This window comes from Panthera onca, chromosome C2 (assembly GCF_046562875.1).
Source record: "Panthera onca isolate mPanOnc1 chromosome C2, mPanOnc1 haplotype 2, whole genome shotgun sequence".
NCBI lineage: Eukaryota > Metazoa > Chordata > Mammalia > Carnivora > Felidae > Panthera > Panthera onca.
The window spans coordinates 119,815,125-119,839,293 of record NC_138347.1 but is presented as its reverse complement, the minus strand read 5'-3'; positions in this window follow the sequence as shown (position 1 = coordinate 119,839,293).

The window sequence follows — 24,169 nt, the reverse complement described above, 5'->3', positions numbered from 1 at the left end:
TTTGTGCTAGTGAGATGTGAAGACAGGTTTGTTGAGGGTTTCAGGGAAAGAAATTTCCTTGCAGTTAAAAAAGAGCCAATCAAAAAAGATAGTCTGTCTTTCTCTGGTCATCATGGTGATGCAGATAAAAAGCTCAGAATTGACACAGCTCCTTTTCGGTTATGCAGAAGCTAATCTTAGGATGAAATTAATTCACAGTGGAGGACTCGGTGGAGGGAATTATGGAGAAAAAGGACCGGAGTTATTGGCTTGTTCTAAAACTATACTATGCCTTCCCCTGGAATTCCAGGTATATAGGCCAATACATATCTTTATCTGAACTAGCTTAATTAGGTGTTTATTTGCAGCTGAAGGCATTCTAGCTAATATCAGCCAACTAATGAGGTATTAAAAATAGTTATTTTATTAACGCAGGCACAAACAAAGTTAACAAAGCTATGGTAAGATCTTCAGATCATGGCACAGGATAAAGAAAATGAGTTATTTGATACTGTGGGAAAGAATACTAAAAAGGCAGTTGACTTGCCTGTCTGAAGCTACCACCACTCATTTTTGAACGATTAAGACATTATGTTAATGTCTTTGCGATTCACTTTTTTTTGACAGCGTTTTGAATTGTTACGTGGTCTCATACTTATCTGAGTTTGAGACTTAGCAGAAACACCATGAATAACTATGTAAGAGAGTTGGAATAGACTCAATGGAACTTAATCATATCATGGATAATGGAAGCTGAGTAATATTGACAGTTATAACAAAGATGATGGCAGGGAATTTTTTATAAGGGGGTTTAATGCAACATTGAATCTAGATGCAATAGCATTTTAAGACTAGGTTTGATAACAGGTGTTTTCAAAAGGTTGGAATGTGCAATCAAACTGTGGAGATAGACTCACACTGATATTTCCCGTGATATGAAAAATCCCTTGACTTTTCGACATATAATTTCTAACATAGAAGAGGAGAGCACACATTCCCTAGATATTCTGAAATGACTCTCACTTGTCAACCTTCTTAATGGGGATGGGATTAGAATGTCATTGATTCAGAGTAAATGTAACAGGTCATTCATGATGAAAGAAAATGTTTATTTGTGGAAGAAAGGAAAGAAGGGAGGAAGGGAGGAAGGGAGGAAGGGAGGGAGGAAGCAATTTATTTCAATGACCACTTAAACTACTGGCCTATATAAGGAGTTCTATACTGTTAAGATGATGAATTCCACAAACCACTCATGAAACTCTTCACCTTACTTTACTGTTGGTTTCACTGTACACTCTGGGTCCAGATTCATCTTTCCAGATGCCTATAGAATACTTCCACATGCATGTCCCATTATCAGCTCAAATTTGGATATCCCAAATCAAGCCTCTGTCTCATCTGGAGCTTTTCCCCATCCTCCCACTTTCCCTGTATTTGGGGGCACACCTTTCTCCCAGTTACTAAGGGATGCATCAAGTCACTATTCATTTTCTTCCTCTCCATTATCTCTCTTATTGAATTAGCCCTAGAGTCTTGTTTACTCTTCTTTAAAGTGTCTCTGGTTTCTTAATCCAATGGTTACAAAACCTCAACTGACTCATTGTTGTTATAGACATGTTACTACTTTCCCAGGTTTTATTTACCCCCAGTTCAAATCACACCACACACTTCTGCCAGATTAATCTATCTAAAACATTGCTTTTATTGTGGCTTTCTTTGGCTTGAGAGCTCACAGTAACTGTATATTGCTTGAAGTTTGAAATCCAGTTGAACTTGACTGTCATTCCAGGTCTTTTATCATTGGTCTAATATTATTTACAAAAATTGTCTTTTAAATCTCCTCACACTATACTCTTTGCTATAAATTGGTTTCTGGCATGTACTAGGTGCATTTCCCAAAGCCTTGCCTTTGCTTATATTGTCTCTGCCAGACGTGCCCATTTTCAAATCCTTCTCCAACTCAATCCTTTCCCTTGCTTTCTTACTTTCACCCTGACTCTCAATGCAAGTATCCATGCCAGGTTTTCTTCCCATTCAGCTAAGTCTTATCTATGTAAATATTTTTCACTATCTCAGTTCACAGTTATTCCTTTCTGAAGGAGCATCCCCCCAGGGTAAATTGCTTTAAGTTGTGTAAAGTTACCCAACTGGATGTCAGTATTATGCAGCTTTGAAGGGAATGAGCCTTTGATCCCATCTCTGGCTGGACCCGAACAAGAGCACTAGGATTATGATATTAGTCATAATGTAGCCTGGTGTTTATCTGCTAACCGTGGTCTTCCTCATCATGGCTTCCCTATTACAAATCTCTGTAATGGAAAATGACAATTAAATCCTTACTTAAAAAAAAATTCTTTCTTGGGGCTCCTAGGTGGCTGAGTTGGTTGGGCTTCTGACTTCGGCTCAGGTCATGATCCCACAGCTCCTGAGTTCAAGCCTCACATCAGTCTCTGTGCTGACAGCTCAGAGCCTGGAGCCTGCTTCAGATTCTGTGTCTCCCTCTTTCTCTGCCCCTACCCAGTTTGTGCTCTGTCTCTGTTTCTCTCTCTCTCTCAAAAATAAATAAACATTAAAAAAAAAAAAAAAGAATTATTTATTTTTTTTCACAATGGTATTTTTCTTTTTAATTTACATTTTAATCACCCATTGCTCATCACAAGTGCACTCCTTAAGTCTCATCACCTATTTCACCCATCCCCCCACCCACCTCCTCTCTGGTAACCATCTGTTTGTTCTCTATAGTTAACAATCTGTCTCTTGCTTTGCCTCTCTCTCTCTCTTTTTTTCCCTTTGCGCTTTTGTTTCCTTTCTTAGATTCCACATATGAGTGAAATCATATGGCAATTTTCCTTTCTCTGACTTATTTCACTTAGCATTATACTCTCTAGCTCCATCCATGTCATTGCAAATGGTGAGATTTCGTTCTTTTTATGGCTGAATAATGTTCCATATCACATCTTATTTATCAACTCATATATTAATGGACACTTAGGTTATTCCATAATTTGGCTATTGTAAATCATGCTGCTATAAACACAGGGGTGGATATATCCCTTTGAATTCGTGTTTTTGTATTCTTGGGTATATGACCAGTAGGGCCATTACTGGAGAGTAGTTCTATTTTTAACTTTTTGAGGAAACTCTATACTGTTTTCTAGAGTGGCTGCAACAGTTTGCACTCCCACCAAGGGTATATGAGTTCTTTTTTTTTCCACATCCTTACCAACACCTGTTGTTTCTTGTGTTGCTGATTTTAGTCATTCTGACAGGTGTGAGGTGATAACTCATTGTAGTTTTAATTTGCATTTCCCTGAAGATAAGTGATGGTGAGCATCTTTTCATGTGTCTGTTGGCCATCTGTTTGTCTCCTTTGGAGAAATGTCTGTTCATGGCTTCGGCCCATTTTAAATTGGATTATTTGGTTTTTTTTGGGTGTTGAGTTTTATCAGTTCTTTGTATATTTTGGATACTAACCTTTTATCGAATATGTCATTTTTCCCCATTCATTTTTATTGAATATGTCATATTTTCCCCATTCCCTACATTGCCTTTTAGTTTAGTTCATTGTTTCCTTCACTGTGCAGAAGCTTTTTATTTTGATGTAGTCCCAATAATTTTATTTTGTTTTGTTTTGTTTGTTTGTTTGCTTTTGTTCCCCCTGCTTCAGGGGACCTGTCTAGAAAAAAATTGCCACAGACTATGTAAGAGAAATTACTGCTTATGCTCTTTTCTAGGATTTTTATGGTTTCATATCTCACATTTAGGACTTTAATCCATTTTTAAAAATTTTTATTTATTTATTTTGAGAGAGCATACACATGCATGAGTGGGGGAGGGGATGAGAGACAGGGAGAGAGAGAATCCCAAGCAGGCCCCACGCTGTTAGGGCAGAGCCCAACACAGGGCTGGATCCCAAGAGCACTGAGATCATGATCTGAGCTGAAATAAAGAGTGACTTAATCAAGAGTGACATAACAGACTGAGCCACCCAGGTGCTCTAGTATTTAATCCATTTTGAATTTATTTTTGTGAATGGTGAAAGAAAGTGGTCCAATTTCATTTTTTTGCATGTTGCTGTCTAGTTTTCCCAGTACCATTTGTTGAAGACACTGACTGTCTTTTTCACATTGGATATTCTTGCCTGCTTTGTTAAAGATGAATGACCATGTAATTGTGGGTTTACCTCTGGGTTTTCTATTCTGTTCTTTGTTCTACGTGTCTATGTTTGTGCAAGTACTATAATGTTTTGATTACTACAGCTTTGTACTATAACTTGAAGTTTAGACCTGTGATATCTCCAGCTTTGCTTTTCATTTTCAAAATTGCTTTGGCTATTCAGGGTCTTTTGTGGTTTCATATAAATTTTAGGATTCTTTGCTCTAGTTCTGTGAAAAATGTTGGTATACTGATAGTGATTGCATTAAATGTGGAGATTGCTTTGGGTAGTATAGACATTTTAACAATGTTTGTTCTTCCAATCCATGAGCATGGAACGTCTTTCTATTTCTTTGTGTCTTCTTCGATTTCTTTAATCAATGTTTTGTAGTTTTCATAGTACAGGTCTTTTACCTCTTTGGTTAGGTTTATTTTTAGGTATCTTACTATGCCTAATTATATATTATATATATACACACCTAATTATACCTAATATACCTAATATATACCTAATTATGTAATATATATATATATAATTATATATTAATCCCAATGATATATGGGATTATTTTCTTAATCTCTCTTTCTGCTACCTCATTATTGATGTATCGAAATGCAACAGAGTTCTTTATATTCATTTTGTATCTTGTGACTTTACTGAATTTGTTTATCAGTTCTAGTAGTTTTCTGGTAGAGTCTTTCAAGTTTTCTATATATACTATCATGTCATCTGCAAAGGGTGAAAGTTTTACCTCTTCCTTTCCAATTTAGATGCCCTTTGCTTCTTTTTGTTGTCTGATTGCTATGGCTAGGCAAAATTCTTTCTTATGCTTAAGTGCACTGTGGTTGTAAAATCTACTCTGTGGTTAGAGAATCCATTAAAACAATTTAAAATATTTAGAAAAAGACTGTAATCCCTGGGCTCTATCACAATGCAGAAAAAGGCAGAATAAAAACTTGTACATAATATCTTGAGTATATCAAAATATTTCTATTCTAAAAAATGCTGGAATATTAATATTAAGAGTGGTCATTTGGGGATGATAGCATTGAGTGACTTGCTATCTTTTAAAAGATGGATGTATTTTAATTTGTGTTGTAGAATAGTGGAATAAGGTCTACTCCTAAGTGTTCTGTAAAAGTTAACAAATTAAGGCCTAGAAACTTGTTGCTTTTTTTTTTTTTGAAAAGCATTAAAAAATATGAACAAATAGGAGATCAAATATTATTTGTTAGAACTTATAGGACAGGAAGATAGTTAAATGCAATATTGTTTTGAATATTTGCAGTAAGAAAGGATGTAACAGAAGCAACTTAAAAAATAAATAGCTTTGTTTTGTTTTGTTTATTTATATTTATTATTATAAAAAATTTTAAACATACCCAAAAGTAGAGACAATACTATATATAAAATAATCCATATATCTACTACTTGGATTTTAAAATTGTTAAAACTTTTTCTGTATTTGCTTCATCTATTTTTTATAAAGTCTTTTAAGGTAAAATATCGACATCATGACATTTTATTCCTAAATACTTCATGGATTTCTTAGAAAATGAAAGCAGTTTCCCACATAACTACAAATCTGTTATCACAACTAAAAATATAACATAATTACCTTACACTATCTAGTACTGAGCCCATATTTAAATTTTAAATATTCTGTCCTGTCCCCAACATATCTTTTATAGCCAGTTATTGAAACCAGGATCCTAATGGAGGGACACATAGTACATTGATTTGTGATGTATTTTGACTGTTTTGATCTACAACACCTGCTTTTTCCTCACTCCCTCCTTTACTTCCCTCCTCTCCATGATATTAACTTGTTGATGAGACTGGGCCAGTTGTCTTGTAGAACAACCTGCTTTTTAAATGTGTTTAATTGTTTTGTGGTGGTGCTGTGTTACCTTGTTCTTCCAGCTCCTGTTTTACTATAAACTAGAGGTTCAATCTTTAGGAGTGATGACATTCAGGTTGAACATTTAAGGCACAAATATTTTATGAGCGAAGCCACCTAGTTCCTAACACATCACATTAGGAAATGCATGATATATGGTTGCCCCTCCATCATCATGCCAAGACTGATCTCTGAGTCAAAGAGGCCCCAGGTAGATTCCTTCCCACAAAGCCATATTTCTCCCATCCAACCTACATTGATGCTTACTACCACGTAGCTGGATTTTAAGATTGATCACTTTTTTAAAAAAATAGAGTCCTCTGTATAAGTTCATACTTAAATATACTTAATTTTAGAAAGCCCTTGGATTATATGAAAACTGTTTTTGACTTTGAAATATGACCACACAAAAGCAATGTCCTATAATGAGCAATAAAACCATTGTATTAGACCAAATGATGTAATTTTTCTTCAGCTATAAGCTCAATTCCTTTAAAACTTTCCTGTGTGTTGTACTAAATAAAAATTTTGATATGTTTCATTCATATGGCAGAACTTATGGTTTTTGCTGTATAAGTATCCAGGGGCCCTAACATTGCTTCTTTTCTGGTGCTCTCAGAACACAGAACACAAATGTGCTTTTGTGTGCTTTGTGGCTTGCCGTCTGCCAATCAAAACTGACCGTTCCCTCTGTGCCAGCCTCTTGCATGGTTCCTGGGTTTTTGCCAGTTCCTAAACCTGGCAATAGAACTTATGCTGCAAAAATTTGTGTTTCTACATTTCCTACTCACTTTAAATTCTGGGCAAAAATAAACTCTTTTTCTTTGGGAGGGTACTTAAATCTTCCTTTTTAACTTTGAACTCTGGGCACATGCACTATATGAAAGGTGCTAAAATTTATGCAATTTAAATAAAGATTTAAATGAACACCTATAGGGGCACACCTTTAAGGGTCCAACTTCGGCTCAGGTCATGACCTCTCGGTTCATGGGTTTGAGACCCACATGGGGATACGTGCTGACAGCTCAGAGCCTGGAGCTTGCTTTGGATTCTGCATCTAGCTCTCTCTCTGTCCCTATCCTGCTCATGCTCTGTCTCTTTCTTAAAAATAAATAAACATTGAAAAAAATTTAAAAAAATAAATGAATGCCTATAACCATGATCAACTGTGTATATTTGTTGTGATGGTCCCTAAGACATCATTTTCTTAATTAATGGAATATGGACTAGATTTGTTGATATTTTAGCAACATTTCAGAATGGCATCTAGAATGCGGCACCTAACTTGCTCTTCAATTTTATACTATTCTTAGTAGCATTTTCCTTGGAAGCCATGTGCTTAAAGTGAGTAGGGATTGATCACTTAACTTAGTGTTTAACTTAGCAGATTTAAATTTTAGGACGCTTTGTCCTTAGGTTGTTTTTGCATTAGCAAAAATATACCTGTTTAAATATGGGTTGTTGGAAACAATGTAAAAGTTAGAAATACTAGAAAGGTAGACGAAGAAGTAGGTAGAAATAGAAACATTTATTTTTCACAGTTATCAATAATCTGCTTTCCTTTTTAGAAATGGCTTTGACTGGGAGGGACTATATATTGTATGTTCTCCAAACTGTTATGTAAAATTTTATTTCTCCATAAGCTCTTAAGCTAGAAGCCAAAACAATGTTTTGGGGGGCCTAAGTGCATTGCTTGATCTTGCAAAGCCTATTTCATGGTCTGCTGGATTCTAATGGAGATAGTTGGTAATAAGATAATATTTATTTATATAGAAAATAAATTTATAACAGAGTGCAAAAAGCATGTAAGCAAGCAGTACCAGCTTTAAAAAATTTATAGTAAAACCATATGGATGTTTCTAGTTTCTCCAGGAAAACACTTTCCTCACACATATACTACAGATACCTCATGGACATACCTATAAACATATATACTTTCCTTTTACTCAAAGGTATATGTGTACCTTGAGGTGTCATTGTGGGGGATTCTTACTCTCTAATTTAAGCTTTAGGATTCTTCTATCCCAAGAGCTATTCATCAGCTTGCTGCTCCTTGAAATCGATTGATAGCAAATGTTGAATTTGTTTGCTTAAAGCAAGTTCTGTGCACCAGTTAAGTGATTTATATATTTCACCATCTAAGAACAGTAAAAGAAACTTCTGTAGTGTCTTTTGCTGACCTTGATAGCTGATGTGTTAATAACATTTCAGACAGACGATTTGCAGCAGGCTTTTTGCCCAAAGCTCTGTAGTAAATTATTGCTGCATTGCAGATTACAATTTAATTCCTTAAAAAAAAAAAAAAAAAAAAAAAAAAAAAAACCTGTATTCTCAGATCCTTGTTTGGGCTGCAGAATCTAAAACTACACTCAGCCTGTGGCATCTTGGAAAAACCATCCTTGTAGATGGAACTTAATGTTATTCATAAATATGCTGTGTGCCAAAAAATGTATAGTGTGATACCTTGATTAGTGAAAACTCTGGGAACTGATCTCCTTTATAATGAAACTGGCAGTATTAAAACTGTGGGAAGTGAAGCTTTGTATGTGGTAAGGCTTGACAAATGACACTGCACAGTTTCCAATTGTTCCATCTAAATACAGGCAGACAGGGCTACAATGAGCAAAATTGTGAGGCTTTCAAAATATGTTTCACCTCCTTTTTACTTTACCCCCTTAAACCACTGGCTTCCTGCTGTCTTTACTCTGAGCTTTGCCCAAAGAGGAAGCATTTATAACTTTCACTTCTACCAGCTTGCCTAGTTGACTAAATACTTTTTGGTGAGCACTTGCAAAATGGCAATCTGTGTCCTGAGTTTGTCAGGCACAACTGCTTCCCCCCCCACCACAGTGTTTTGTTTTGTTGGCTTTTATGAGTTAGTTGCCAATGTTTGAAGATACAAACAGTTTTACAGAAAAATAGGGATCAGCATCTCTCTTGAAATGTAAGAAGCTCTTGAAATATTTGTAACCACCCAGGCTTTCCCTTGGCCACCCTCAGTTGAAGCTGGATGACAACTGTCCACTGTTGACAGGGCGTGTCTTCTGCTTTAAGTATCCCCTCCCCCCACCTCAACTGCTTCACTTGCTGTCCCTTGTGGGCGTTTGTTTTGACTCTTGTATTTAACGACAGTTTTATCCTAACCAGCACTTATGTTTTATGAACATAAGTTTTATACCTAGTCATTCAAATTATCAAGGGAAAGACTATCTTAAAAGACTGTCTGACCTTGGGGAGCAAGTATGTGAGACTCAAGTCATGAGGTGTCTAGGTCATGAAAGTAAAGTTGAGTTATTCCTATCAGATACTTGGTTTTTTTTTTTGTTTTGTTTTCCTTAGAATACCCCTTTCTTCCAGTCTCTCCCTTTCTTTCTACCCGCCCTGGGTCACCAGTGGCAGTTACAGAGATGGCTGCACCTAGATGAATTGTGTCCTTCATCACCGTGACCTGCTGAAACCTACACTGCCCTGCCCTTCAGCAGGTCACTCCGCGCACCTTTTCCAATCAACGTTTCCCCAAACCTTCCACCTGTCTTGACAACGGGGTTACTATTGGGTTTATTTACTAAAATCCAGTAGCATGATTTCTCCTCATTTACTTCTATCCTAAATCATAGGAGGCCTATTTCGTGTTTTCCAGCGGAATTGATGCTATTTTCTTTAGTATTTTGTCATATTTGTGTATTATATATCATACTTTTACCCTCCTGTATGGAGTTCTGAAGCTAACACCTCGATCTTTGGTATTTTTTTTTCTGTCTTGCTTATGAAATATCTGATGAATAAGTGTGTCATTGGAACACATTCTCTTCATTAATAGAGGTATTACTGCAAGCCTATGTTAATGTCCCACTGGAAATAAGCCTGCAGGAGCGCTCATATTTTCAACAGGTTTTATTTGCTGAATTTCTCCCTGGTGCATTCTTTCAGAATAAGGTAAGGAAATGCATTTTTATGCCTGACATTTGGGTTTTATTTTAATACTGCCCATTGTTTTCACATACAGTTGTAAACACTGCCGCCTAAGGCTGCTTTGTAAAATTGCTTGTCTTAGAAACCTGTTGATCATAAAAACCTAATTTTGGGCTTTTCTGTTCTGCCCTAAGTTGAGTGTGCTCAATAAATGTAGACAGACCAGCCTGAGTACATTCCTGCAAGTCTACTCAAGAAGGGATCATGTACAATGCTTTCTATTCTATCTACCTGGGATGTGTGGTGGTGGGATTTTAGTAATAAAATATTTGTCAGGGGCACTGGTAGTATTAAAATAATATCCTCAGACGGAGAATATTCCTTTCTCATATGAGCTTAGATACAAAGGCTTAGTTATCGAAGCATGACAGAATATAGCATGTTCAGAGTCAAGGTAGGACTTCTGTGCTCAGTGACTATAGAGACCTCAGTGTAGTTGAAGGAATATGAACTGGGAGATCAGGGAAAAGCATGTGTGAGACACCAGAGAGAAAGGACATGTGATGGGGAAGAGAGGAATAGCATGAGCTTTAATCAAAAACCTCAAAGGAAGTTCGAGGGATATTTCTTTAATCAGTCTGCTTTTCCCTCCCATTTTACCGACTTCCTAAATAAGTAGACATTCCCAAGAGTGTGCCTGTCAGTGGAAAACTAAGTTGGTTCAGTCAAGGCATTGGGTCCAAGAGTTCTGAGGGACCCATTTCAGTAAAATTTTCAATAGTATTGATTATGGTCATTAACTAGACAATTACATTTGAGGATCATTATGACACCAATAGAATTGCATTTGAGTAAAATTTAATTTTTAAGTTGCATTTTTTAAAACTGCAGAGAGGTCTCAATATGGCATGTTCAGAGTCAAGCTAGGACTTCTGTGCTCAGTGACTGTAGACACCTCAGTGTAGTTGAAGGAATGCCTATGATGTGACTGTAATTCATCTTTTCAGACTTGTCTCTTGTGATATTTGAATGCTGTGTGACATTGAACTGCTGCTTCTAGTCCTTCCCCTTGATGAAACAGCATGAAATAATAGAAAATATTTATTGGTCTCTGTCGCTGGTTATTGGAACTCCCAAAACCTTTGTAATTTCCTAAGTGATAAGAGCACTAGGAGCATCTTTTGTTCTAATATTTGGTCTTTGACCCTTGTTCTTGACACAGGGTTCCTAAATCCCTTGGAATTTCCTGGGTGATAGGAGTGTCTTTTGTTCTAATGAGGTGACCTTTGATTAGTTGAATGGGGGCTGGTCACTGGAAAGACCAAGCTGTGATTAAGAAGTTTGGAACTTTCAGCACTGTCTCCAGTGACATTGCCCACCCCCCCCACCTCTCCCCACCCATCCTCTAGAAAGGGAAGAGGAGCTGGAGACTGAGTTAATGATCAATCATGCCTACATGAAGAAGCCTTCATAAAAAATCTCAATAATTTTGGGTTTGAAGACATTTTGGATCTACATGCCTGGAGGGTGGCAAATCCCACTTCCACAGGGAGAGAAACTCCTGTACTTGGGACCCTTCCAGACCTCATTCCATATGTCTTTTCACTTGACTGATCATTCATACCCTCTATAGTATCTTTTATAATAAACCAGTGTTGCAGGATTTTTTTACCTCAATACTCAGGGTTCATTGTCTTACTGCTTCGAAGAATGAAGAGGTGGACACAAAATAAGCAGCAGGCAAAAGTTTATTAGAGGATTTGATCAGAAGGTAAGAATACTAAGAAAGTTCTCTTTACAGAGAGGGGACATTTGAAAGTGAATGCCCATGACAATAGGCAAGGGTCTTTGTTTTATAAGGGTCTGGTCACCTCATCCCTTCCTTCCCCTTTGTTCCTTCTCAGGTCCTACCCTTCTTGGCTTGATAGCTCTAGATGCTGGGTTGTCCATTTCTGATTGGCTCTGTTCCATTGTATGAAGGGTGGTCTATGGCCATACCATTCCTTGGGGGGCATATGTTTTATGGTCTACCAGTTATTTTTAGTTAGGTCTGTTGTCAAATTCCTGAGGAAAACCTGAGGGGGAATAGGTGGCGTCTGTTACATTCTTGAGGAACCTTACGCCTGAGGGGGTTTTCTGTGATCAGATACTCCCAGCATTGTTCCAGAATATGTGTTTTTGCCCACCCAGGTACCTCAGGTCCTAATCTTTCTCTCTCTGCCCACTGAATCCTATCTTTAACTATCATACCAGTAAATGTAATTGTTTTCCTGACTTCTAGCAAATTCTAAAAAATCATTGAGCCCAAAGATGGGGTTGTGGGAACTCCAAATTATAGACAATAAATAGGTCAGAGGACAGGTGACTGCAATTGGTGTCTAAAAGAGGCAGTCTTGTGGGACTGAAAACTTATGGGATGTGATGCTAACTTCAAATAGATAGTTTCAGAATTGAATTGAGTTACAGAGCAACCATCTGGTATTGTAGAGAATTGCTTGATGTGTGGAAAAACCCACATATCTGGCATCAGAAGTATTAAGTGTATGAGTAAAGGGAAACACAGAAGTGCTTTTCCTAGACAATGGAGAACTATCCTTCTATGCACTTCTGCTCTTTACATGCCACCCACATTTGAAGACCCAGCTCAAATGTCACCGACTCCATGAAGATTCCAACATCATCTCATCAGAAGTAATCTCTCCCCCACTATATTTGCCTTATATTTATAGTTGCTTGTGTTTCTGTCTTAATTCTCACAAGCGCATATATATGTGTGTGTGTATATATACATATATGTATATATATATATGTGTGTATATATATATATATACACATATATATCCATCTTCTCACTGTGTCCTCACATGGCTGAAGGAGCAGGGGAGCTCTTTGGGGTCCTTTTTTATAAGGGCACTAATCCCATTCATGAGTGCTCCACCCTCATGACCTGGTCACTTCCAAAGGCCCTACTTCCAAACACCATCACATTGGGGATTAGGTTTCAGCATATGAATTTGGGGGGGGAGGGGGGAATACATTCAGTCTAAAGAATGTAACATTGACATATAGTCACTATTAATATTTTGGCATTTTATTTCCAATCATATTTTTACATACACATATATAACACGCACACATAACACACATAAACACACATTTGGAGGGAGGAAAAATTCTCTCATTTAATATCAAGGCTCAGAAAGGGCAGATGCTCAAGGTCATTATTGATTTTTTAAAAGTTTTTTTATTATGAAAAATGTAAAAGTATACATAAAAGTATTCATAAAATTGTATAAATCTCCATCCTCAGCCTCAGTAATTATCTCATAACCGATCTTGTTGCATCTATGCCCTCACACATTTTTCTGCCTCCTGTATTATTTTGGAAGAAATCCCAGATACTAGTATGTGTTTCTAAAAGATAAGGATTCTTTTTTTTTTTTTTAAAGCATAACCACAAAGCATTATCACAAATATAACTAACAATGTTCCTTCTTACCGTCAAAATCCAGTTAGCATTCAAATTTCCAAATGTCTCCAAAATGTCATAGTTTCTGTCTTTATTTGCATTTTTACCTGAATTTATTTAAATTATTTAAAATCAGGCCCACATATGATTAACATGATTTTAAGCCTCTCAGTCTATGCGTTTCATACCTTTTCTCTCTTTTTTCCCTTGTGATTTATTTGGTGAAGCAACCACATCATCTAGCCTGTACCTTCCTACAACAAATTCTCTATTAATTTTTATTCAAATAAAACCTCAGAGTTTATAGCTACCCTTGGTCTACTATGAGAGGGAAAGGAATTAGAATTTACGGGAAGATATAATTAGCAAGCCATGTATGGTGTCTGAAGGATAGCTTTTGTGTCCTGACATTTCATTGGCATTAAAATCATATCCATATGATCATGAAATTTCAAACTCAAAAGCATGAGCTTTTTCAGAAATTAATTTCTAAAAAGTGTCTAGTCCTTGCATAGCATTCCATATACTACTGTATCAAAACCCTAGAGGTGCTTGCTAAGAAAATCTAATGCCATGAGTTTAAAGTCAATAATAAACATAGTTTATTGTCCTTTTGTGTGTGGTAACATTGTATTAAGACAAAACAAAGCAGTATAAAAAAACACTAAAAAGAACATAAGTATTTTGAAAGTATAATTGAAAGTATTAGAAAAATGTAATTGTCAAACTCTCAAAGGTCTTGGACATTGTATTCTTGGTCTTTTGTTTGTTTGTTTTTCAAGAAACAAAGACACACTCAAGCTGACTCAGGTGAGAGGCATTTGTTGTCAGGATGCATGGGAAAGAGTGGAAGACCTGGAGCTGCCATCTGGTCAGGAATCACCGGGCATAGCAGCGGTCCTTCAGTTGGCCTGCAGCACTCCTTGAGACCCAGTGGAAGCTCTAAAAGCTATTCTCTTCAAAGCCAGTAACCTTACTCTGGAAGGGCTCCATATGACAATGACCCACAGGGCATCATCTCTGCTTCTATTCCTCTTGCCTCTATTGACTTGTCTCCATTTTCCTTCTCTCAGAGGCATGGGTTTTTTTTGATGCTCTATGGCTTTTACCACCTCATAACTTTTGCAGATAGGTAAATACCTTCTTCTTCCTTCATTCATTCTGGGTGTCTCTCCGCCTCTGATTCTAATACTCCCTCCTATTTCTCTGTGTTTTGCATTTGCACACTACTTTGGGAGACTCTGAGTCAGTTCCTCCCCATTGTCCTTTTCTTGCAGAGCACGAGTACCAGGTATGTTTTTAGTTTTTACTGTCTGGTTATATTTATCTTTTTGTATACTCCCTAGCTTAGTTAGTGGAATCAATGATCCAAACCATGAACCTGGGAGTCTTCCTTTATCTCATCTTCACTAGCCAAATGGTCACCAGCTACCACTGATTCTACATCATGAAGTCCTCCCAGATCATCTTGATCTCCTTGGCTACTCCCTTATTATCTTCCATTAGGATTATTATAGCACTCTGGTGGGTCTTCCCATCTCTAATTTCTTCCTTTGCACTAACCTCCACGTTATCACCAGAGTGATCTTTGAAAACTACAATTTTTCAAAAGTGGTATTTGACTTGCTTTGAAACTTAAAAAAAAATGCCTTATTGTCTATGGCATAAAATATAAACTCCCTAAAATGCCCTACAAGGTTCTTCACCAGTCATCCCCATACTCCTCTCCAGCTTCATTTCCCACCAGCATCCTCCCATGGGCACTGTTCTCCAGCCACTAAGAATTATCATCAGTACAACAAACAAATTATTGCTTATTATTCCTCTATGCCCTTTCTCGTGCTATTCCTCCTCCTTGAAATATCGACACCTTCTGCCTCCCTTCTGCGCCTATTAAAATTCTACTGCCCTTCAAGGCAAAACTAAAGGTCATTTCATCAGTGATTCCCCAGGATAATGGAGCTATTCACCTGCGGTGTTTCCGCAATATTTTATATGCTTGTGTCAGAACACGAATCACATCATCCTGTGGTTATTTACTCCCACGACTATTTCTACCATTGCTGTGGGGACTCTTTTAGGACATGTTCTATGATTTATCCTGCTGACCCCTGATGAGTGCAAGACCTGACACACAGTAGGCATTGACTAGCAAAAGTGGTTATTGTATAATAATAGCCATGAAATTATTCTTCTTGCTCTAGTGTTTACAGCTCTTTGTTTATATTAAGGACACAAAATTGTTAAGGCATCATTTGTGAAACATTATCTTCCTGAAATATGCACAAAATGAAGTTGCTGCCAGTGACAACTCTAGCTAAAAAGGAAATCTATTGTTACTAAACTTCACTAATTACCTTACCAGCAGCTATCACTAGAACTTCTGCTTGGGAAGAAAGATCTCTTTTTATTTTGTTTTGTTTTTTTTATGATTAAAAGTTATCTTTCTGATTAGAAAGCAAACAAAAAAAGTGCATAGGAATGTTATATTATTGTCTGAAAAGCATCATTCTGCTTTCTGTCCATATCTTTTGCTCTCATGTAGAACAGATAAAAGAGAGTCCCTGGGGGTCCTGAATCTGTGGGAAATGATTCAGCAGCAGGTCTTGAATGAGGAAAATCAAAAAAATTATTCTTTGACCTAAAATACTCATGTCCCGCAATGACCAGATCTTTCAAGGATTCCGGTGCAAAGTTATTCTGAAGTCTACTTCCAGAGCCTTTCCTTTCTAGGCCCATACCATATGCCCCCCACGTGATTGTCTCATTATGATTACCCTGAGGTGGGAAGAGGGGAGTTGATTTTAAAAACTGGCATTTTATTTTCTTTTATTTTTTTTTAATGTTTATTTATTTTTGAGACAGAGAGAGACAGAGCATGAACGGGGGAGGGTCAGGGAGAGAGGGAGACAGAATCTGAAGCAGGCTCCAGGCTCTGAGCTGTCAGCACAGAGCCCGATGTGGGGCTCGAACTCACAGACCGTGAGATCATGACCCGAGCCGAAGTTGGACGCTTAACCGACTGAGCCACCCAGGCGCCCGAAAAAACTGGCATTTTAAAAAAGTTTTAAGTTTTGAAAAAGTTGGCCTTTTATTTTATTTTTTCATGTAAAATTAAAATTTGGTCTTCAAATAGCTGACTTTATCATGTGACTTTTCTTGTATAACTACTAAAAACTCAAAAGCAAACAACAAACAGAAACTACACCATGATTAACTTTTTTTCATGAGAAATAGCTTTCTGTGGTTGTTAAGGAGTTATGGTGCTAAGTTTATATTTTAATGCTGTGTTTCAACTACCTGTGTGATCTTGGGCAAGTTACATGGCCTCTCTGTGCCTAAGTTTCCTCATCTGTAAAATAGAAATTATAAAGCTATCTACTTCTTTGGGAGTTGTGGATTAAACAAAATGTTGCTTACACATTGCTTAGAATGATGTCTAGAATATAGCAAGGGCAATATAGTGTTTGAAAATATATAAATATTCTCCTAAGAGTTAATAATGTATGTTAGTGTTGTCTGTTAAGTTGTGCACTTTGGTAGGAAAAAAAAGATTGAGAACTATAGCTTTACTTATTTGTTTTTAACTTTTGAAGCACTGTCCCATGTATTATCTTATTTGATCTTTACCACAATACCCTGGGAAAAAGGAATGATACATAAGGTATTAACATCTGAATGGCTTGCCCTAGGTAATCCAGAGAATCAATGGCAGGAAGAGAGGTGCAAGTAGTCTCTTGGCTTTCTAGGGGCATATGCATTTTTACAAAATTGGACTATCTGATTAGAAATCAATATATATTATGTTTAAAATTTTTTTATTGACAAAATGACAAACTTTAGCCTGTTTATTTTTTAAGTGTTTATAAAGATAATTGAAAAATCACTTTGTCCAACATTATTGTACAAAATTCTGAATCCTGATTATTGATTTATTTTGATATTGTCAATAAAACTGTCAATATTTAATATAGTAAAATAGCCTGTGTTTATGACCAGAGCTGTTCAGCAATTGTTAGTTTCTTTCAATAAGTATTAGGAATTTCTGGTGATTCAAGATCCCACCACCAGGTACCAGGGATATATTAGAATCACAGTAAGTCTTAGGCAAATTCTATCAAGGAAACCATTACTTATCAGTAAAGAGGTACCATATAACCTATTCATGAACCTTCAACACCCTACCCTCTGTCATCAGACAATTAATCAGTGAGATATTAGGTTTTATTCTCAGGTTCTACCATGGATATAGGAAAAGTAATTATAGACTCAAGCTTTTGAAAAGAAAGCTTTTGTTATTGGTGTAAGATTTACTTGCAGGAAGAAACAAGAGAGCATCTTTTAGTTAGGAATCAGACACTTCAATCCTCAGGGCATTAAAAATGACTCAAGTTTATATTTCAAAAATTGGAATAATAACAGTAAATTAGATCAAAATTGAATTAGGAAATTAAAATATACGAGGAAGACACAGTAAATAAAGTACATATAGATTTGAAAAGAAATTCAGATATACATTGACAAGAATGAGAGTCATGGTATTATTTTGGAAGAAGAAAAAGCAGTATGACATCGAAGGGCCCATGAAATTGGTTCCAGAGAGTAAAATTTAAGGGTTTTTTAAAATAAATTGAGATTTTAAATTCTAGAACATTTAATATATATTTCTGTTGATTATATAGGGACTGATTTTGTCATCATATTCTCTCCTTTTTGGACATAAAAATCCACACATTTATACCTATATATTTTTTAGCCTCAACTCTGCCTTTTTAATCACTCATATTGTTCACTGTAAGAAACACTTGAGGAAGGTGAAGAAGTGTAAGAAGTGGGTTAGAAGGAACCTCTTGGTAGGCAGCAGCGAACTACAACTGTAAAGGAGGTAAAGGCAGAATGAATCCTTATAGCCACTATTAGAGAGTGGCTTTTCAAATTCATAACACTGTTGTGGTTATTTGTCCTGTGTCTCCATGCACTTACTTCCAGACTTCCTTGTTGTAGTGTTGTATTGTCAATTATATGGAATTGACTCACACAATTATGGAGGCTGAGAAGTCCCACAGTTTGTCATCTGCAAGCTGGAGACCCAGGAAAACCATCAGTGTGGTCTGAGTACAAAGGCCTGAAACCAGAAAGACCAGTGGTGTAGGAGCCAGTCTGAAGGTTGAGGACTGGAGTGCCCAGAGTGTAAGTCCAAGTCTAAGGGCAGGGGAAGACTGGTTTCAGCTCAAACATTCAGGCAGAGAGAAGAAATTCTTCCCTCCTCTATCTTTTTGTTGTATTCAGGTCCTCAACCAATTGGATGACGCCCACCTACATTGAGGAGGGCCATCTGCTTTACTTTCTCTTGGAAATGCCCTCACATACACATCCAGAAATAATGTTTACCAGATATCTAGGTACTCTGTGGCTCAGTCAAGCTGACACATAAAACTGTCACAAGTATATGTGGTCTTTCCAGCGATATACTGAGCCCCATTTATGATTGCTATTTCAATTTTTCTTACAACTTCAAGAGAGTGGTGATCGAATAGCCCACTCCTTCTGAATTCCATTTATTCTGAATGCCTAATTCTTCTTTGTAGCCACAGAATTCTGTAGCTCCCTCCCAAGTCAATCTCCTTCTTGCTCTGGTACCCTGGAAAATAGTCTTGGGATCTGATGGAACCTTGTATTCTTTTATATTCTTCAGATCATACAATTCTTAAAAATACCTAATATTATTTTAGTTAAAGGTATATATTTTATGTGGTTTTGTCTGACTCCAGGTCATGCCTTATGGAGTCTTTCTACTAATATTTTCCATGAATCAGAAAATGTCTTTTCACTGATGTATTTATATTTATATGTTACTATATTCTTCATGGATATAATAAATGATTCAGTAAGATCTGCTTGATTGAATACAAAACTGAATAGAAACTTTGTTTGTTTGATTATTTTTTGTTAGCCTTTTCTTTTCCATGTATCATTGTTGATTTATGGCTTTTCAGATTTAAAGTATGACAGTCAACTTGAGCCAACTTTCTCTGTTTGATGCTCAGATTATCATAATTTTGGCCAGTGGGACCCCCAATTTGATTGCCTCTGGTGTAATTTTGACATGACTCCATAAACTTTGAAAGCTTTCTTGCTTGTTGGTCAATAGGAAGATCTTCATTTGCCTTGTACCTTCCTGCCCCAGACATGGCATGTCATTTTTCTAGGAAACCTGGAAAAAAATAGCATTGGAGGCCATAAAACCTTGTGCTAGTTTTGAAAGTAACATTTTAGAAGTGACATTATAGAACTAGGGAAGAAAGTTGTGGGGGGGTTTCATTTGTTTTGTTTTTTAAATTGTGTAAAGATATAAGATAATTTTGCCTCATTTCCCATGGGAAATTTTCAATCCCATTCTGTCAGTAGGGTGTTCCTACCTTAATTCTTGATTTTAAAATATTACCTTCTTTCTTTTACACTATACAATATATACTACACTTTTATATATATCTTATTGAATTCTAGATTGCCAGCACAATCAACATAATTAGTTATTTACTAACAATATTAGAGTTCCACGGTAAAAATACAACATTAATACAAACCATAAAAGGACTAGACTAAAGTCTAAACATTTCTATGTATTTCCTTTAAATTTTAAACTGCATTACTCTAAGGATTTGCAGGTAATTGCTTTGTTCTAGAAATTATGTAGTTTTTGGGTGGCTATATAATTACTAAGTGATTGATAGTTTGGTTCAATTGTTTCCATTAGCTTTCCTTTTGAAGGCTTTGGCATATTATCAGCTGAAAATCCAAATGCTTAAAACAGTGGAAACTTTTAGCTGCTAGTTTTTTCTTGGTGGCTACTGTCAATGAGGAGAGAGAAGAGTCTGTTCTACTTGAGATTAAGTGAAACGCAAATAGCTCAATCTTTGAAATTCTGTACATCATCTGTAACACCATCATCCCTAATAAAAACATATAGTTAAACTATATTGAATTTCTAGAATATCAGAATCTATATATTTTATGTACTTACATATTTTTTATTTTATTATTTTTTAATTATTTTTAAAAATTTATTTATTTATTTTGAGTGAGAGAGCGTGAGTAGGGGATGGGGCAGAGAGTGAGGGAGAGAGAGAATCCCAAGCAAGCCCCATGCTGTCAGTGCAGAGCCTAACATGGGTCTCGATGTGGGGCTTAAACCTGTGAACGCTTGAGATCATGACCTGAGCAGAGATAAGAATCGGACACTTAATTGACCCTCCCCTGGTTATATATATTTTAAACTTTACTAAATCATCTTCTGATCTTTCAAGTTTTAAAATTTATTTTGCTTCTTTTTCTGAGCTACAAATTCTTTTTTATTTTATAATCTGTAACATCCCTTTAAAAACCCAGCATCTCATGACTTACATTGTTATACCAAGTTTAAAGTGTATCAATCTAAATCTCCCAATTAGGATCATATTAACCTAGTACAGTCAAAGTCTTTAATTTTGCTTCAGGAATATCAAGGCAAAAACTCATATTTACAACTCTTGCGATTATCAGAGAACAAAGCATGGATACATGGACTTTTACATATGGGTCACAACGAGTCAAAGTAATGGGTCAAAAACACTTTGTACATATTATTGGTGTCCTTGGTTTAAAAACAGGTCTAATAAACACAGTTATTTTTCAGAAGTCTTTAGATAAGTACAAATAGATATTTTCTTAAGACCTAAAAATTCAGAATTCTAAAATCCAACTAAGAATGCTATAAAAATATCAAGAGTATATCAAAATAAAATGCAGTCAATTTAAAAAATAAGTGGAAAATGTGGAAGATTTTATGCTCAAGTGGAAACTTTTCTATGGTTTCATATAATTTTCGGATCATCTGGGTTCTGTTCGAATTGTATTTGTAAAGAACGTGCGGGTTTGCAACTACAACACATTTCAGTTGCAATTCATTTCAAATGAAAGAAATATCATGTTTGACATAAAATGTTAGCTCTTTAGTTGTAGTGCAGAAATTCAAATTCTTAAATAGAAACAAATATGCTGTGCCCAAGATTTCCAATTTCATATCTTATGGTAATTGTACTTGTAGCTATAGTATACAATGTAAAATTGTATTTTTTAAAACTTTATGTAAACCAATAGGAATTTCATTTTTATTATGCAATATTTTTTAAAGTTAGAATTTTATTTTAGTTATATTATTATTTTATTTAGTTATATTTAGTTTAGTTATATTTTATTTAGTTATATTATATTAGTTTAGTTATATTATTATTAATTTTATTTTATTTTATTTTATTTTATTTTATTTTATTTTATTTTATTTTATTTTATTTTATTTTTTGAGGGAAAGATAGAGAGCATGCAAGTGCACATGAGCAGGGGAAGGGCAGAGGGAAAAGAAGAGAGAGAATTTTAGGTAGGCTCCACGAAATGTGAGATCATGACCTGAGCCGAAATCAGGAGTCAGATGCTGAATAGACTGAGCCACCCAGGCGTCCCTAAAATTAGAATTTTAGACTTAAAGTGAGCCAAATATATGTTTAACTCATTAAAGAGGGACATAGCAGGATGGCAAAGTTGGATCAAAGGAGAATTAAAAACAGAATGCTAAAGTAAGAGTACCAAATTAGGTGCAAAATAGGACAATAAAGCTTTAATCTCTGGGGTTGTATTTTCTACAGGATAGAAATCATTTACATCTCTACCAGACCAAAATCATTTGCAACTTATCAATTTTCTACAAGTTAAAACCTAACTTCATGAGTCTGAACTTTAATCAATGGTAAATAGTAAGTTAAAAATATAATCCCCTAGGCAGCTGACTTATTAGCCAATGCCCTAGTATGTCAGTGAAAGGACACAACCATCCTTTTGCCTTATTTCCATATATTGGATAAATTTTTCCTAACCAGGGGTATTTAAAACACCAGCAACAACAAAAACATCCTCAAACTTGTAATGAGTGTTTTAGAAATAAAAGTGAGATAAAATATGAGTATTTTATTAAAGAAAAGAGAGGTAATTAGGTCAACCCCTTCCCCAGTTTTCTAGAACAAGTGTTCCCTGTTTGCAGATTGTAAACTGATATCTTTTCTCCCTTTTCCTCTCTCTCTTTCTCTCTCTCTCTCTCTCTCTTTTTTTTTTTTTTTTTAGTCTCTTTATTTATTTTTGAAAGAGACAGAGACAGTGTGAGCAGGGAAGGGACAGAGAGAGAGGGAGAGGGAGAGAGAGAGAATCCCAGCAGGCTCCACACTGTCAGCACAGAGCCCGATGTGGGGCTTGAACTCATGAAACCGCCCAGAGATCATGACCTGAGCTGAAACCTAGAGACAGAGGCTTAAGTGACTGAGCTACCCAGGTACCTCTCCCTCTCTTTTTATTTACTTTCAGAGGCAAACCTCAGGCACATGCCTATTATCAATCACTGGCATGTTGCTGGTCTTTTTTTTTTTTTTTTCTTTTAAGTTTATATATTATTTTGAGAGAGAGAGAGAAAGAAAGGGGAAGGGACAGAAAAAGACAGAATCTTAAGCACTGTCAGTGAAGAGCCCAGTGAGATGCACAGTCTCATTAACTGTGAGATCTTGACCTGAGCCAAAATCAGGATTTGAGTGCTTAATGGACTGAGCCACCCAAGTGCCCCTTGTTGCTGGTCTTTACCAGGCCAAAGATAACTTTTTATTTTGGAGCTTAAGATAATTTATTTTTTTATACACTCACTTTATGTGACATCCTGACTTTCTGGTTAAAAAATCAACTGTGATATTTAATCAAAATAACCTAATATATATCAACATATTTTATACTTTTTAACCATATATATTTAAAAATAGAAATTTTATACGGTAATGTATTTGGAGCACTCCTTCCCAAACAGTTCTTAAGATTCTTAAAAAAAAAAAAAATTAATAAATTAATTAATTATTTTCAGGGTAACATATTCTTTCATCTATAAAAGAGGGATTACATTACAATATAAAGCAGAGTTACTTGCAGATATAGCTGTTTGGATGTCAACATCTATGCACTGTTTGCTGCTAGACTAATAATTTTCTATTTCATAGTCCTTTGTAATTCAGGCTTACTTGAGGAGAATGGTTATTTTGATCTACTTTCTATTACTTAAAAGTTAAGGAATAGACAGCAAAAGAATTAGTTTCTAAAAAATAGACTTTTTCTGGGGATCAGTCTTTGTTCCATTCACCGTGAAGCAGAGTGGCCACCGCTGGCCATTATTTCTAAGGTGTGACCTCTTCAGGGCTAAGCAACTTCAATAATAATGTTTTGAATACTTAATCTTATGTTGAAATAACTGTATAGAAACTTTTCTGGCATCTCTGAAGAAGGAAATCTGGAAGCTGGTAGGGGCCCACTGCATGGGTTGTTGTAAGTCTAGGAACAAAGTATAAAGGTTATTGGGGTTATAAGTTACTCTTTCATCAATACCAGGTGTTTCACAGGGATCCATATTCCTTAACATAGTCTGGTAGAGGAACCTGGGCCCATATCCCTTTTAAGAAATAGAGAACAGGACTTTTGCTCCTGGGGCCTTTCAGCAGATAGTTTTACAAGGCTTGTCCCCAAATTCCTCTCTGCCTCTGTTCCTCTCTGTCTCTCTGCATTTCTCTCTCTGTACTCAGTAAAGTTTCCAGACTTTCCTGGATGTATGAAGAGTCAACTAAATTTTAGTTTTCTTTTGTATGCTTCTTTGTCCCATAGATACCAGACTTCATCTGGCCAGGATGAAATTTTT